The 15,333-nt window shown below is 43.2% G+C and overlaps 1 long non-coding RNA gene across 2 annotated transcripts in view; it reads left to right on the forward strand.

Moving 5' to 3' along the window:
* The window catches only part of LOC119936772, a 28,507-nt gene extending 14,071 nt beyond the window's left edge, over positions 1–14,436 (forward strand). The window contains exons 4-5 of one of the 2 annotated variants that reach the window (XR_005453844.1): positions 1,013–1,268; positions 14,313–14,436. This is a non-coding gene — a long non-coding RNA (uncharacterized LOC119936772). Of the gene's footprint in view, positions 1–1,012; positions 1,381–14,312 lie in introns of those variants that run through there. The other variant, XR_005453842.1, reaches the window with a different exon arrangement.
* Positions 14,437–15,333: the final 897 nt, after the last annotated feature.

A 15,333-nucleotide genomic window follows, 5' to 3' on the forward strand; every position in this document is an offset into this window, starting at 1 on the left:
TATTTTTTTTCGTAGTTTTTAACACATTTCTCTGATTTCCGTAATAGCTAGCATATGCATTGTATTCAGGATAACTGAAATTTGAACTCACTAATTAAAAATTACTACCTGTTATAATTATTTTGCAGTTCTTATGTGCATATTTTATATACTCTTCTATTTGTACTTGTAATTTAAATGTCTGTAAGATTCTTGAGGACAGGAATCGTGTATACTCATGCTATGAACTTTTGCCAGCTGTAGGGGCTTAATAAATGCTATAGAGTGATTGACTGAACTGGAGTAAAGCTCTTTTTGGCAAGTCATTTACATCTTTGTATGATTTACTGTCTTCATTTATGGGGAAAAAACAGTTAAACTTGTCACTTATCTAGTCTTATTCCCTAAAACCCTCACTCGAGCCTGCTCCTAGGTACTATGAAGATTAGTAAGAGAATACTTTTTTGATAAGATAACTACTCTTCCTACCTCTTAAGTGTGATCTAAATACCTTGTACTGGCTCCTGTGCTTAGTACCTAGTAAATAAGTATTTATGGAGATCCTACTAGTACAGGATATTACTAGGTGATAAGGGTACTACAGAGGAAGAGTGAGTCACCACCCCTGCCCTCAAGAAGCCTAAAATGTAATAGGAAAGTATAAAAACAACACCTATACAATATAGATACAACATAAAGTCAGAAGTCACATTTAGATGGAAGCAAATTTATGTAAGTGCCCCCAAAACGCAGGAACAGAACTTGTAAACCTTTCTGACCAAAATATTCACAGATAGGGATTATTGAAGTCACTGGGTGACTGGAGATAAATATGGGAAGGCTTCATAGAACAGGTGAGGGTTTTCTTGGTAGAATTTCGGGAAGGCATGGGTGTATTTATGGCAGTTGTAAACACGCCAAAATTTTATTTATAAAATGTATCATTTATGTATAAAAATGGTCCAGATAATACTTGCAAATGGGGGGAGGGGAGTCATTTTCTTGCCTTATGTACTGCTTTATGCCTTTGCAGGGTGCTTTTGCCTGAAGTTTGGAGACTCCTACCATTCCATCGGGCTTCACTGATGGACAGTTTTCTATCTGTAAAACGTTCTCTGTTCCTGGATTAAACATGCTACAAAAACTCCAACCATTGAGGGCAAGCTCAGGTCAAGTCTGCCTCGAAGGCCGCATGGGATGAAACAAAATTGCCTCTTGTTTTGTGTCACTCCTGAGCATGATTCATTCTGTCTTGTAAGTTCTCCCTGAAGGACTAAAGAAACCTACAGGTAACAACTGTCCAGTCAGGTCCTCCGGGCAGGCGGGTCAATCCAACAGTTTATCTAAGTAAAGAAAGCTTCTGGTCCTCATTCTCCTTATCCTGGCAGAGTGAAAAATTGGTGGGGCGGGTTAAACATTCCTTATCTGCGGGACAGTGTTTTCCCTTGTGTTTGAGCAACTACTCTTTCATCTCTCTAGGGGGATGAGATTACTGCATTTAAGAATGACTGCTTCCAGCAATCATTCAGTAGTGCAATTAGCCACTTAAATGCTTCTCATTTCACTTTCTTTTTTGCCTTTGCACTTTTTTTCCCTTTGCACTATGTAGTACTGGGCTACCTTTAAAAAGGTAAAATACTGGTAATAATAATAATAATGATGGCATTTATTAAGCGCTTACTATGTGCAAAGCACTGTACTAAGCACTGAGGAGGTTACATGGTGATCAGGTTGTCCCACGGGGGGTTCACAGTCTTAATCCCCATTTTACAGGTGAGGTAACTGAGGCCCAGAGAAGTTAAGTGACTTGCCCAAAGTCACACAGCTGACAAGTGGCGGAGCCGGGATTTGAACCCATGACCTCTGACTCCAAAGCCCATGCTCTTTCCACTGAGGCATGCTGTCATCCCCGGTAGTGGTAGTGGTTAAAACACTCAGAAACATCACTGGTTTGGGCTTGAAAGATATTCCTGGGCCCCTTCTTGCTTAGTAAGCAAAAACAGGGTACTTTGGTTCTGTGGTGTTTGTTAGCACTTACTAAGTGCCAGGAACTGTACTGAGAGCTGGGGTAGATACAAATCAATCAGTTTGGACACAGTCCAAATCCATGTCCCACGTGCAGCTCACAATCTTAATCCCCAATTTACAGGTACACACAGTCTAAATAGTAGAAATACATTCTTTTTTCATAATGCCACAAAAGTACCTGAAGGATGTGTAGATTACAATCAATCAATGGAATTTACTGAGCACTTACTAAGTGCAAAGCACTGTACTAAGTACTTGGGAGAGATTACAGCCACCATACATGCAATAGAGTGATGAATGGACCATCACTGTATACACTCCAAGCTCACACTGACAATGAATCCTTTGCATTGAAAAATGGCCAGCTAGATCAATGAATCAATCAATCAATGGTATTTATTGAGCACTTACTGTGTGCAGAGCACTGTGCTAAGCACTCGGGAGAATACAATGCACTAGAGTTGGTAGGCATGTTCCCTGCCCATAACGAGTTTACAGTTTCGAGAGGGAGAACTGTCTAGAAGGGGAGATGACCTAGACGACTAAACGTTGGGCTTCTGGAAAATGAAGACACCTGGAAAGAGTTCCCCAACAGCCTTAGGGCAGAGCTGCTGGAATAAAGAACCCCTCCACAATTTCCAAAATAAACAGCAAATGAGCATTTTTCCTTGATACTAATCTATCAAGCAGCTGCCAACTCATCAGACACATCAGGCAAAGCACGAAGACTGGCTTGGTGAAAACGACTGACAAATAAAAAGGTTACATATGACAAAGCACTGGAGAAGACATCAGAAGCTTAGAGAAACCTACTTTGTGATATATTACTAATTAAGGAGCATTTTGTAACTAGCAGCAGGACACCCAAATGGAAGACATCCAGATTATAAGCTTGTTCATTCATTCATTCAATCGTATTTATTGAGCTCTTACTGTGTGCAGAGCACTGAACTAAGTGCTTGGAAAGGACAATTCAGCAATAGAAACAGTCCCTGCCCACACAGGGCTTACAGTCTGGAAGGGGGAAGGCAGGCATCAAAGCAAGTATACAGGAATCAATATAAATAAATATAATTATACATAAATACATAAGTGCTGTGGGGTGGTGGGGAGGAGCAAGGGGAGTGAATTGAAGTGATGTGGATGGGAGGGGGAGCTGAAGAAAAGGGGGCGTAGTCTGGGAAAGCCTCTTGGAAGAGATGAGCCTTCAGTAGGGCTTTAAAGGGGGGAAGAGTGATCTTTTGGCAGATCTGAGGAGGGAAGGCATTCCCAGCCAGAGGTAGGACGTGGGCCAGGGGTCGACGGCGGGACAGGTGAGATCGAGGCACAGTGAGAAGGTTAGCACCAGAACAGTGGAATGTGCAGGCTGGGCTGTAGAAGGAGAGAAGGGCTGACAGAAGAAGGGGCAAGGTGATGGAAAGCATTGAAGCCAATAGTGAAGAGTTTTTGTTTGATACAAAGGTTTATAGACACACTGATTGACATGTGGTCCTCCTCCTGACATAGAGCCCCAAAAGCCATGCAGTTTCTAGTACAACATCTGCCTTCTGTCCTCCCTGCCCACACCCCTGTTGACTTCATCTCAGGCAGGAGGGTGTACATTCTGCTTTTCAGAGAAAAGTAGGGTAGAAACATGGATAGACACTATCCTCTTGCTGACATTAGATCCCACATGCTTCTGTGTTGAGCCCGGAAAGGTCCCTTCTTGGGGGATTGAGGCTGCTCAGTGACCCTGCAGACAAGACCATAGTCACAGGGAGGCTTGACCCATTTGTAGAATTAAGGGCTCTGGGTCTTCTCAGTCCCAGTCAAGTCAGACAGAACTAGCTTCCTGTACACTGCCCCAGACCATGTTCTCCCGTGAGTGGCAGTCACTACATCACTCTTCTTCCTCCCTGTTACTCACAAACACACACATACACAGACTTCCCTCTGGGGTAGTAAAACAGCTTGTTGTGGGCAGGGAACATGTCAATTCTGTTATATTGTGCTTTCCCAAGCATTTAGTGCAGTGCTCTGCACAAAGTGCTCAGTAAATAAGATTGATTAATTGACTGATAAAGAAGTTATATGTCCCTATGCAGTACATTCTATCACAATACTTCTGAGGAGTCAAGATATTGGCTTCAGTTTCTTCACAGACTAGGAGGGATACTTGAAGAGATGGCAACTTTGATATTCTTCTAAGCATGCTATTAAAGATCAGACCCCGTAAAATCCTGGAAAATCTACCAACACAGAAAGACATAGTACTTGCCTCATAGCAGTCAGAGCCCTGGAGAATGACAAAGCACCCGAGGCCACTCAATCAGCCAATCGAATTTACTGAGCGCTTACTATATGCAGTGCACTGTACTAAGCACTTGGGAAAGTACAGTATGACAACAAACACATTCCTTGCCCCCAGTGAGCTTACAGTCTTGAGGGGGAGACAGACATTAATATAAACAAATGAATTACGATATGTACATAAGTGCTGTGGAGACACACTGCTTAGACATTAATAGGCTCTTAGCATGTAAAACACTAAAGTGGTGCCACAGTGATTTCCACCATCGTTACCATTGCCAAGGAGAAAGGTGAAAAATTAGACTGCAGCAACCACCGAGGAATCTCACTACTCACTCTTCATTGCTGAAAAAAATCCTAGGCAGAGTCTTTCTGGCTTAGCTATTGAAGAATGCCACTGACCCTATGCTCCTGGAATCAGAGCATGTTTTGTTCACTACATGGCACAGCAGACATGATCTTTGTAGCATGTCAGATGCAGGAGTAAAGCAGGAAGCAGACTCAAGACCCCTCTACAGTATAACAGAGTTGGTGGACATAATAATAATAATGGCATTTATTAAGCGCTTACTATGTGCAAAGCACTGTTCTTAACGCTGGGGAAGTTACAGGGTGATCAGGTTGTCCCACGGGGGGCTCACAGTCTTCATCCCCATTGACAGATGAGGGAACTGAGGCCCAGAGAAGTTAAGTGACTTGCCCAAAGTCACATAGCTGACAACTGGCAGAGCCAGGAGACCCCTGGCAGACATGTTCCCCCCCCAGAAAGAGCTTAGAGTCTAGAGGAGGAGACAGACATTAATCTAAATAAATACATTATGGAAGCCTAAATAAATGCTGTGGAACTGAGGGAGGGGTGAATAGAGGGAGCAAATCCAAGTGCAAGGGTGATAACAGAAGGGAATGGGAGGAGAGGAAATGAGGGCATAATCGGGTGAGGCCTCTGAAAGCATTTGACATTAATAATATAATAATAACAATATTAACAAAAGATCCAGACTCCAGAAATTGCTTAGAAAATTTGACTGCTCTGACAAGTTCAAATTCTGTGACTCCTTCAAGAACGATGACATCCAATCCATTCCCCTTCACCACTGGGATAAAGCAGGTCTGCTTAGTAGGAGCAGCCCTGTTTAATTTATCCTATATAGATATCACTGGAGGATGCAGCAGACAGTCCCGGTTCAGGTATTAAAAATATGCTTCGCAGCCTCCAGGAAACTCTGATCTCATGAGGTTAAGATTACCATCCAAAATCCCAGAGACAGTCATGCAAGAGTTGCTGAACGTGGGTAGGGGGACTTCAGAGGTATACACCCAAGACATGCAAATGATCGAAAACCAATTCACCGAGTCTCCGTGTTATGGCCTGGATAAAACTGAAACAGTCAATCAATCAATCATATTTATTGAGTGCTTACTGTGTGCAGAGCACTGTACTAAGCGCTTTGGAAGTACAAGTTGGCAACACATAGAGACTGTCCCTACCCAACAGTGGGCTCACAGTCTTGCCACAGAGAAACTCTTCACCCAACCAGAGACCTTCATGGCCTACATGGAGCTAAATGCAACCACACAATGTTTTTTTGTCTGGTGGCCACTACCCAGTAACACAACAGGAAGTGGAAAATCAAATCAAGAAGGCCAGTACATCCTTTGGGTCATGCGTCAGACAGAATTTGACAGGATTGAGGTATCAGGTGGACTAAAGCCTTACAGCTACTCTGGCTTTAGGACTTGTGGCTCAGTTTCCTATCACTCCAGTTTCTTCAGTATCATTTCTGGGCCACACGAAGCATCATAAATATCAACGTGCGAACGTCAGCTGGAAAGACAGGGGCACAGACAAAGAAGTCCTTGAAGCAGGACTTAAAAAGCAGCAGGGCCTAATGAGTAGCGCATGGGCCTGGGAATCAGAAGTGCCTGGGTTCTAATTCTGGCTCCGCCATTTGTCTGCGATGTGGCTTTGGGCAAGTCACTTCCCTTCCCTGTGCCTCAGTTACTTCATCTATAAAATGGGGATTAAGACTATAAGTCCCCTATGGGATGCAGACTGTTTCCAATCTGATTACTTTGTATCTACCCCAGGGTTTAGAACAGCGTAAGCCCATAATTAATACCATAAAAAAATTAAGCAGGCGCAAAATAGTTGGTCCGTCCGTGGTATTTTATTGAGCACTTACTCTGTGTAGAGCAATAGAAGCTGTGCTTCCCTTGGCAAAGTTCCAATGGATGGAATATGGGAAAAATCAGTCAATCAATTGTATTTAGTGCTTACTATATGTGGAGCGCTGTTCTAAGCCCTTGGGAGAGCACAATACAACAAAATTGGCAGACACGCTCCCTCCCCATAAGGATCTTACAGTCTAAAAGGAAAAGAATGGATGACAGTAGTACTGCCAAATGGTAATTGTAAGTGGAGCTGAAATAAAGCACCTGAAACACATCAAAGCAGAAGAAATGTTTTAAGAATGTACTAAAGCAAAGCCACAGATAGTGCTACAGCTCAGCTGAAAACAGCAAGACACCTGCAGCAGACAGAACGGCATGGCACAGGGTGCCCAGAAAGGAGCAATCTCTCGGAATAGACACTTTCTAAGGATTGTGAAATTAGGAGTCAAAAGTGAAATTGGGCCAGGTGTTGCAAACAACAAACACGACAGCACAACAAAGTACAAGTGTTTGTGTGTTCAGTCTGATTGGGACTGTGAGTCCCACATTGACCTTTTCAGTTAGTGAACTTCTTTGGGTTTATGTATATTTATGTATGTGATATATCAATAATATATACAAATATACATTTATATATATATATATCAACTTCATATACATAAATATATATAAGCCCAAAGAAGTTCACTGACTGTTTATATACATAACATCAACTTCATAATATACTAACCAGGAGACAGCCAATCTGGTTTCTTTCATTTCCTTCTTTGATTCCTTTTATGGTGTGGGTCAGGTTTGATCTTTATTCCTTAAATACCATTGATTGATTGATTAATTACTTACAATAATATAGCCCAAGGATGTGATTTCATCACATTTCTTGCATTAGGCGGGGTTGAACAGGCCTGCACTTGAATCTAGGAAACAGGTGCTTCAGGGAACAGTGTCGACAGTTCAATTAAAGGTACTTTCTCTGCCACCCAACAATTGAATCAATGCCCAAGGGCATTACACTTCTCAATGTGCCAATAAACTTTGAGATGAAACGTGAATATTTATAGACCCTAGTCAGCTACAGAGATATGGGAAGCCAACACTTCCACTGGTCTTAAGTGTTAATACGTCTTTGATCATTTAGTTCCTGCAGAAACCTGATCATCAATGAATAGTTGTTGAGCTGCTCCAGAGTCCCTGGGACTTCTTAGAACATAAAGAAGAAACAGTCTTTGACCTTGAGGAGCTGCTACCAGGGATGTCCCTTGGGGAGGGGGGCGTTGATTCATTTCTAGTTTATCCTTGAGCTTGCTGTGGACAAGGAATGTGTCTACTAACTCTTATATTGTACTCTCCCAAGTGCTTAATGGACTGCTCTCGTTAAGGACGGAACATCTGAAAATTCTGTTGTGCTTTCCCAAGCCCTTAGTACAGTGCTCTGCACATAGTAAGTGCTTGAAAAATGCGATCGATTGCTCAATAAATACCATTGATTGATTAAGCTACCTTGTAGGGTGCTTTAATAGAGAAATGACTGAGATGATTAGTTTGCTAAGACACTGGGAAGTTCCTGGTGCTCTGCTTTGATTTGGTAGTTATCATAGAGGCAGGAGGGCCTCTGGCTTCAGATCTGCCCCAATTCCCAGCCAGCTCCCTGCAATACTACCATTACTACCTCTACTACTGCTCAGTGAAAAGAGCCCGGGCTTTAGAGTCAGAGGTCATGGGTTCAAATCCCAGCTCTGCCACTTGTCAGCTGTGTGACTTTGGGCAAGTCACTTTACTGCTCTGTGCCTCAGTTACCTCATCTGTAAAATGGGGATTAAGACTGTGAGCCCCCCATGGGATAACCTGATCACCTTGTAACCTCCCCAGTGCTTAGAACAGTGCTCTGCACATAGTAAGCGTTAATAAATGCCATTATTATGATTATTATTATTTATTACTACTACTAAATGCATTAAGTGCTTCCAGCAGATACAGAGAGGCTAGGAATGGAAGAAAATGATCTTCCCCTTCATTTACTCTCCCAGATGTCCCCACTTTGTGCTTTCACTGTGCACAAAGAGTACCCTGGTCTGCCTTACCTTGTCCAGCTAATCATCATCATCAATCGTATTTATTGAGCGCTTACTATGTGCAGAGCACTGTACTAAGCGCTTGGGAAGTACAAATTGGCAACATATAGAGACAGTCCCTACCCAACAGTGGGCTCACAGTCTAAAAGCTAATCTACTCAATGAATGAATGAATTCATTCATTCATTCAATCGTATTTATTGAGCGCTTACTGTGTGCAGAGCATTGTACTAAGCGCTTGGGAAGTACAAGTGCTTGTCAACTAGTAAGTGCTTAGCAGGCACCACAATATATATTATTATTATTTAACTTATCTGGGTCTCATCATCATCATCATCATCATCATCAATCGTATTTATTGAGCGCTTACTGTGTGCAGAGCACTGTACTAAGCACTTGGGAAGTACAAGTTGGCAACATATAGAGACAGTCCCTACCCAACAGTGGGCTCACAGTCTAGAAGGGGGAGACAGAGAACAAAACAAAACATATTAACAAAATAAAATTAATAGAATAAACATGGTATTTATTGTGCGCTTACTGTATGTAGAGCTCTGTACTAAACTGATGATGATAGCTAGACATAGTGAGGTGGAGTGGGAGTGTACTGCCCCCATGTGGGAGGTAGCAGAAGCCACCCTGAGCCCTGGGAGGAGTTGATATCAGGCCCCCTCCCTCCTCCTTCCCCCGGCTGGGGGATTTTTCACCACTTTTCCTCTACTTTTCTCCCCATCATCTTGAATATGTCCAATAGCCTCTGCATGCTACCTCATCTGCTATCGTTCCTCCTGAGGGGAGCTGCCACCCAACACACCAGGCCCTATTCACTCTGTCTCCCACCTCCCCACACCTAGTGAGAACAAAAAAGGAAAAGGCGTTATGCAAAAATGTGTTAGCTTCACTTTCACCCCTGCAGTTCACTCTGGTTAAATATCTTAGAATATGTTTATCACCTCTACATTCGAGGCAAATAGCCAAATCACTCTTACATGGTTTCTTTATTTTTTTTTGTGCCCAGTGCATCTCTGTACAGATGGACACTTAATAAAAACGAACTTGCTTCTGACCTCTTATCCTCCAACCCATTTCCCAATCCCTCACCTCTTTCCCTCATCTCTTAATTTTCCCACATATTCCCAGATTCCTTTTAACAATCCCCATTACAAAACAATTCCTAAATACTAATGGGATTTATTCATTTGTTTACTAGGAGAGGCAGTGTAATATAGTGGAAGGCAGCCAGTCTGGAAGCCGAAAGACCCAGCTTTGAGTCTGAGCTCTGTCATTAGCCTGCTTTGTGATCTTGAGTTGTTGTTTAACCTCTCCATGCCTCAGTTTCCATATTTGCAAAATGGAGATAATACTGGAGATAATAATTATTAAGGACATACTGTGTGCTAAGCTCTGGGGCAGATGCAAGGTTATAAGAATGGGCACAATTCCATTCTAACATGGAAGTCACAATCTATTTCATCCCCATTTTGCAGTTTAAGAAACTGATTTATTTATTTTACTTGTACATATCTATTCTATTTATTTTATTTTGTTAGTATGTTTGGTTTTGTTCTCTGTCTCCCCCTTTTAGACTGTGAGCCCACTGTTGGGTAGGGACTGTCTCTATATGTTGCCAACTTGTACTTCCCAAGCGCTTAGTACAGTGCTCTGCACACAGTAAGCGCTCAATAAATACGATTGATGATGATGATGATGAGACCCAGATAAGTTAAATAATAATAATAATAATATATATTGTGGTGCCTGCTAAGCACTTACTAGTTGACAAGCACTGTGGTAGATATATTACAATCATATCAGTTACAGTTCCTGTCCCACATGGGACTCACAGTCTACATGGGAGGGAGAACAGGTATCTGTTCTTGATAGTACAGATAAGGAAATTGAGGAGCAGAGACATTAAGTGATTTGCCCAAGGTCACACAGTGGGCAAATGGCAGAACCATGATTCGAACCCAGGTCCTCTGACTCCTGTGCTCTGCCCACTAGGCATGACTTGCCCTAGATCACACAGTAGACCAGAGGCAGGCCAGGAACTAGAATCTGGTTTTTCTGACTCCTGGTCCCATGGTCTTGACACTAGACCACACTCCCCAAACTTCCATCTTTAACAAGCAAACTTCAGAAAGGACAGCTCTGCCTATAAAGCTGAGTTGGAGTAGATGAAATATCTCCCCAAGTTACGGCCTCCTTTACTGCCCCAGAGCTTTAGGTTAGCCATGGGCAGTGTGGCCTACCAGATAGAGTCCAGGCCTGGAAGTCAGAGGACCCTGATTCTAATCCCGGCTTTGCCACTTTCTTGTTGTGTGACCTTGGACAAGTAACTTAACTTCTCTGTGCCTCAGTGTCATCATCTGTAAAGTGGGGATTCACTATCTAATCTCCCTCCTAGTAGACTGTGAGTAGACAGTGAGTTCCATATGGGTCAGGGACTGTGTCCAATGTGATTATCTTGTAATAATAATAATACTAATGATGGCATTTATTAAGCGCTTACTATGTGCAAAGCACTGTTCTCAGCGCTGGGGAGGTTACAAGGTGATCAGGTTGTCCCACGGAGGGTTCACAGTCTTCATCCCCATTTTACAGATGAGGGAACTGAGGTGCAGAGAAGTGAAGTCACTTGCCCAAAGTCACACAGCTAAGTGACAGAGCTGGGATTTGAACCCATGACCTCTGACTCCAAAGCCCGGGCTCTTTCCACTGCGCCACGCTGCTTCTCTTGTATCTACTGCAGAGCTTAGTACAATGCTTGGTACATAGTGCTTGATAGATACCCCAATTATTATTACTATGGGCCTGTCCAGTGCCCAAAGGAGGAGGAGGAGGAGACCAAACTATCCTAAACTCAATCAAGTCCCATGCTCCCAGGTCTCAGTGCAGAGGACTCACTGCTTTGGGCATCGTGGGCCACATTGGGTGCAGATAGTTGGTGGGGACCTCATTCTGTCCAGTGTTCTCCAGACTGGTTTGCCCAAAATTCAGCTTGTGTACTTTTACTAGGCCTGGTTTTATGAAGAAATTTCCAGGAACTGAAACTCCCCAAATAAGCAACTTGAGACAACTATTTATTAGCTCCAGAGGCCCATCTGAAGAAAAGGTTCATTGTTGCTTTTTCCATGTATACACCCGACACCAAGCAGTTCGTATACCACGCAAGGTGATGGAAGTTTGGGGAATAGTTGGAAGAGTGCTTGAAAGGAGCCACTTCCTGAAAAATCTTGCAAATTACCTAGAGCAGTAGGAATTGTATTCTTTGGCCTTGCATTACGCAGATAACTTGCTAATAAAGGCTTGACTTCTGAATCATTGTCTACAATTAATTAGCAAATACCTAATAAGAATTTTGGCATGTAAGCACTATATGCTGAGAACTATTTTAAATAATCATGTTTGACAGGGGCTCTGTCTCACCTAAGGCTCACAGTCTAAATAATGGGTTACTCACATAAATAAGCCCATTGTTGGGCAGGGAATGGGTCTGTTGTTTGTATTCTCCCAAGTGCTTAGTTCAGTGTTCAGCACACAGTAAGCAAACATAAAATCAATTGATTGTTACAAAGTACAAAGAAATATGGCTGAGAAAAAGATGATCCAAAGCTCCTTTACAAGTATGAGAGACCAATCTGCCCAATATACAGGCCCATCTAATTCATTCCTCTCTAAGAGGCTCCACCTAATGAATGAGTTGACAAAATGACCAGTGGGGAAGCCAGTATATCAAATCTCAAAGAGCTAGAAAGAAGAATCTTGTAGAGACAACTTAGAAGGGCTAACCAGAATGTTCTGTGGTTTACATGGATCTTCCCACTGTGGGCAGAGAAAATCCCAACTTTATTGTGTTGTACTCTTCTAAGTGCTTAGTACAGTGCTCGGCACACAGTAAATACTAAATAAGTACCACTGATTACTTTTTCAATTGTTCGATAAAATGGTTTTCAATTAAACAGGGTAGGGAGATCTTTGGCAAGAAGCAGTGCAGTATTGTTTGTTCATTATCTGAAAAGTACTTGAAGGCAGGAAATATTAGTTCATTATGAACAGGGAATGTGCCCACTAATTCTGTTGTATTGTACTCTCATTCATTTAATCGTATTTATTGAGCGCTCAGTGTGTGCAGAGCACTGTACTAAGCGCTTGGGATTTATTGAGCACTTACTGTGTGCAAAGCACTGTACTAAGTGCTTGGGAAGTACAAATTGGCAACATATAGAGACAGTCCCTACCCAACAACGGGCTCACAGTCCAGAAGGGGGAGACAGACAACAAAACAAAACAAGTAGACAGGTGTCAATACCATCAAAATAAATAGAATTATAGCTATATACACATCATTAATAAAATAATAGAGTAATACATATGTACAAATATGCACAAGTGCTGGGGGGAGGGGAAGGGGGTAGAACAGAGGGACGGAGTGGGGAGATGGGGAGGGCGGAGGAGGAAGAGAGGAAAGGGGGGGCTCAGTCTGGGAAGGCCTCCTGGAGGAGGTGAGCTCTCAGGGCTCTCCCAAGCGCTTAGTACAGTGTTTTGTGCAGAGTATGTGCTCAATAGATACGATTGATTGATGTCAGAACTTTATAAAAAGCCATGCAGGTTAGCTTAGGTCCACAGGCCTAAAGCCAACCTAATTCTGGCTACGCCACTTGTCTGCTGTGTGACCTTGGACAAGTCACTTAACTTCTCTATGCTCAGTCACCTCATCTGTAAAATGGGGATTAAGACTGTTAGTCCAATGTGGGACAGGGACTGTGTCCAACCTGATTAACTCTTGTCTACCCCTCCCTGGCACATAGTAAGTGTTTAACAAGTACCATAAAAACCAAAAACAAACAAAAAAACCCTCCTTGGCTTGTAAGGGAATTTCAGACTCCATACATGGACAGGGAGACAGTGGGAAAAGGGGGAGAAAATGAGTGACCAATGGCCTGCCTCAAGAACAAGGAAATCTCTCTGGGTCACTGGTAGAAAACTAGCTCCACTGTTTCAAGGGAAACTTACATTCCATCTGGGGAAATGGGGACTAACTCTCTGCTTCTAGATCACTGTTAATGGGGGAGGGCAGAATGATATGGTGGTGCTCTTTGACTGCTCCTCAACCTGAGAGTCTAGGGCTCCCTAGAATCTCATCACTCTAACTCTAGCGGTGGAGGGAGAGCCATCGGTCAATCCCTCAATCAACTTACAGTACTTATTGAGCGCTTACTGGGTGCGGAGCACGTATGAAACACTTGGGAGAGTACAATCTAATGGAGTTGGTGGACACGTTCCCTGTCCACTTCAAGCTTACAGTCCTGAGGGAAGCAACCCTCCTAAAAACTGTTGGTTTCAGAGGCCTCACCCCCATCCCAGATCAGCCCCAGTGTCTCCATCTCCTTGTTGGGCTCTAGGGTACCACTGCCCCCTCACCCACCCTCCCAGACCTCCCAGAGAACTTTATAAAATGGTTCCAGAGGTGTGTATATGTATGTGTGTGTCTCTATGCTCCTGGATGGCAGAGTGAAGTTGGGGCAGTGGAGCCCGCCTGGTAAGAAAGCTGGGATTGACATCCAGGGGCCTGAAACAGCCCCGGTGAGCCAGTATAGGTGACTCTATGGGCCTCCTGGAGCCCACAGACCCGAGGTCGCACTGTCCTGAGCTAATCAACAGCTTAGAAGATCCAAGGCTGAAAGTCTTAATCCTGAAATAGCCACTAAGTGGTCTTGGACAAGGAGTTGCTGGCTCTGAGTAATATTTTTTCAACTCTGTTTTGTACAGAAGGACTCTCTCTGGAAATCCCCCCGGGTTTGGAGAGGAGACACGTATGCACCTGTCCCTGATTGAGGGGAGAATGGCCAAGCTGCCAGAAGGTGGGCTTCTGCTGGGAGAAGGGCGTGTTATGCATAGGGTAAGTTGGTGTGGGGATTTAACCGTCCATAGAACTGTGGTGACATTGAACCAGGTGGGCAGCTACTGCCTTGCTTCAGTTTGTCTTCCAGTATGCCTCCATCCGCGTACCCCTGTGGGTCATCTCACTCCTATTACCTAAGAAATGTAATGGGAACACTCCGCTAGAGTGAAAGCTCCTTGTCAGTCAGTCAATCGTATTTATTGAGCACTTACTGTGTTCAGAGCCCTGTAGTAAGCACTTGGGAGAGTACATTATACCAATAAATAGACATATTCCCTGCCCACAATGAGTCTACAGTGTGTCTATCAACGCTATTCACCCTTGCCTTGGATTTGCTCCCTTTCTTCACCCTTCCCTCAGCTCCACAGCACTCACGTACTTATCTGTAATTTATTTATTTATATTAATGTTGGTCGCCTCTTCTAGACTGTAAGCTCATTGTGGGAGGGGAATGTGTCTACCAACTCTGTTATATTGTACTCCCACAAGCACTTAGTACAGTGCCCTGCACACAAGAAGTGCTCTATAAATAAGATGGATTGATTGTACTGTTCTCTCCCAAGTGCTTAATACAGTGCTCTGCTCAAAGTAAGCACTCAATAAATACCATTGACTGATTGAAACTTTCCACACCTACAATGAAGGGACAATTTCACCTATCCCTGTATTCAGAGGTTGGTGTTGCCTGGACGTGAAACGTGGCACAGAACATTCCAGTCACCTTAGGCCAACCCACCACGGAATCCTTAACAAAAGCTATAAAGTTTATTGCAAACATCCGATTTTGTATGAATGCTTATTAGTGTTGTCACCTGTTTGCTTCTCTAAGGATTATACAACACTCAAAGAACACTTCATTCAGGTCCCCAGCCAAAAGGAAATTGAGTT

Source organism: Tachyglossus aculeatus, chromosome 14 (assembly GCF_015852505.1).
Source record: "Tachyglossus aculeatus isolate mTacAcu1 chromosome 14, mTacAcu1.pri, whole genome shotgun sequence".
Taxonomy (NCBI): Eukaryota; Metazoa; Chordata; class Mammalia; order Monotremata; family Tachyglossidae; genus Tachyglossus; species Tachyglossus aculeatus.